Below are 2,646 nucleotides of genomic sequence, written 5' to 3'. Positions count from 1 at the left end.
CATGGCCTTTCCAGCATCCTCCGTAAATGGTACTTGACTCTTGTTGAAGGCATTCATATTGTCAGGCTCTGATCCTGTGAAAGCCCTTCCTGACAGCATCTGTAAAGGGCTTGATCCAGATGTGAGGACACAGCCTTTTCTGGGCTGTCTCCTCCGTGAGCCCTCCCATCCTCAACCTGCTGCCTTCCCCGTCCCATTTCTGTGAGCCCAAGATGGCAGTGAGGCACAGCTCCACCATCCCTTGTCATGCTCTTCGTCAAGGCCATCAGTGTCCTCCACACTTAGGAGTTCACCGGCCCTTTCTCATCCCTCATCTTACTTAAACCACCAGCAGCATTCCCCCTCTTGCTTTGAAAACAACCACCACCCTCTCTTCATTTTCCTCCAGACCCACTGGATGTTTCTTTCTCTACTGACTAGATCCCTATCATCTTTCCACCTCACATGCGGAACTGCTTCAGAACTCACACTTAGATCTCTTATAGTCTCATACGTTAGGTGACCTCACTCTGTCCCATGGCTTTAAATACCAGCTCTATCCATGACTCCCTAATTTATATTTCCAGTCTCTCCTAAACTCGAAAATCTCCGTATTGCCTATCTGACATCAGTGAATATCTCATAGTCATACAAACTGAGCATATCTGAAATAAAATTCTTTTTTTTTTTTGTACTCATCCCTAAAACCACTTCTTTCTGAGCCTTTATCATCTCCATTTAAAGAGAAAACAAAAACAAAGTAAAACAAACAAGGCTGGAACCATCTTCCTAGGTGCTGGCCATCATTCAAGGAATTTGACACACCTTTCCCTTTCTGACACAACTCATGTTTAATCCATCATCAAATTCTGTCTGTTCTACCTTCAAAAAAATATTAGGGGGAAAACATTTGCTTACACGCTTTTGCCCTATTCTAGATTTTCTCCATCTCGGCATCGTTGACGTTTGGGGTTGGATAATTCTTTGTTGTGGAGGCTGGTTCTGTGCATTGTAGGACGTTTAGCAGCATCTCTGGCCTCTGCCCACTGGATGACACATTCCTTCCCCTCCAGTTGTGACCATCAAGAGTATCTCCAGACACTGACAACAGGTCCCCTAGGGCAGAATCACTTCCAAGTGAGAGCTGCTGCTCCACCCCCAGCAACCCCATCTTTCACCTGGGTGATCGCAGTGGCCTTACAGCTGGCTTCCTTACTGTCTCTCTTGGTCTCATATTCTACCCGGTAGCCAGAGTGATCTTTTTTTTTTTTTTTTAAATCCAAAATGTGTTTATTGGGATGGTTTCCCATTAGTCTTGATTCAGCATGCTTTTAATGCAGCTTCTGTCTGAAGGAGCATCCTTCTGTAAGCCTTGCTTTTTCTACTGTAGAGGCTGGCAGAGGACAATAGAACAGCCAACACATAAAACTACTGTTTGTGCATGGTTAAAGACAGTGGTGATTTTATAGCATCCTGGGCATTTCACATCCACGAAATAGGCATTGGGGCTCTACACCAGACGCTTCTTCTGGTGTTTCCTCTTCTCTTCTGGAGAGGGATGAAGGAGATCCTTTGTGAGAGGCATGTTCTCATGGGGAGGTCATCACCCCTGCAAAGGAGAATCATCTTTTTTTTTATACAATTTTTTTTGATGTGGACCATTTTTAAAGTCTTTATTGAATTTGTTACAATATTGCTTCTCTTTTATGTTTTGGTTTTTTGGCTGCAAGGCATGTGGGATCTTAGCTCCCCGACCAGGGATCAAACCCCCACCCCCTGCACTGGAAGGCAAAGTCTTAACCACTGGACCACCAGGGAAGTCCCGAGAATGATCTTTTAAAAAAAACCATTGGGATGATTTCACTCTTGTTGGTGGCCATGGTGATGTGCCCTCAGGGGGCAGGATGAGAGAAGGGTGTCTGGGGGATAACATCGACTGCCACACCCTGGGATCTGCCCGCATCCAAGCTCTTCTCAGCTACACTGTTCCCAGGCTGCTCTGGGCTGATGATGGAGCACAGCCAGGGCATCAGAGCTGGGCTGTCGCTGACTCAGACGTGTGATGCTTTGGAATTTCCCAGAGCTATATTCCAGTTTGACCAATCTTCTTTCCTCCCCTTCCTCCTTTCGCAGGTGCCAGACTTATATCGTGTTTTCAGGTCTGTCCTAACCTACTCTGTCTCCCTAGCAAGCCTTCTCCCCCTTTATCCTGCCCAGGTGTTTTCTCTAATAAACCTCCCTGAATGTCTGATTCCATCCTGGCCTCTGCTTCTCAGACAATCCAAAAACTCCCTTGCTCAGGACTTTCTAATGGCTTTCTTCCTCACAGAACGAATCCCACAGTCCTTGTGGCAGGTCACAAGGCCCCATGACCTGCTGATGCCTTTCTTGCTGATCTCAGCTCCTGCAACTCCACACCTGTTCACTTTGTTCTAACTGCACTGGTTGTGTTGCTATTTCTTAAACACACCAGGCTCCTTCTTGCCTTGATGATTTTAGCATCTATTCCCTCCCCCAGGAATTCTGTTCCCCTGGATATTCATTTGGTGAACTTACCTGAAGTCTTGGGTTAAATATCACCTCCTTAATGGGGCCCATCCTGATCACACACTTCAAAACTGCCACCCAGCTCCAATTTCCCCAGCACCTCAATGTTGTTGCCTTGTA

General features: G+C 46.3%; 1 pseudogene across 1 annotated transcript; it reads right to left on the bottom strand.

The window, feature by feature from the left end:
• Positions 1–963: 963 nt before the first annotated feature.
• Positions 964–1,564, bottom strand: LOC308607564 (small ribosomal subunit protein eS27-like; annotated as a pseudogene). The gene has a single exon. The product of its transcript is annotated as a small ribosomal subunit protein eS27-like (transcript).
• Between the last annotated feature and the right edge of the window lie 1,082 nt (positions 1,565–2,646).

This window comes from Mesoplodon bidens (genome assembly GCF_964165515.1).
Source record: "Mesoplodon bidens genome assembly, chromosome: 19".
NCBI classification, from domain to species: Eukaryota; Metazoa; Chordata; class Mammalia; order Artiodactyla; family Ziphiidae; genus Mesoplodon; species Mesoplodon bidens.
The sequence above is the reverse complement of the archived record's forward strand: the minus strand, read 5'-3'. Positions and strand labels throughout refer to the sequence as shown.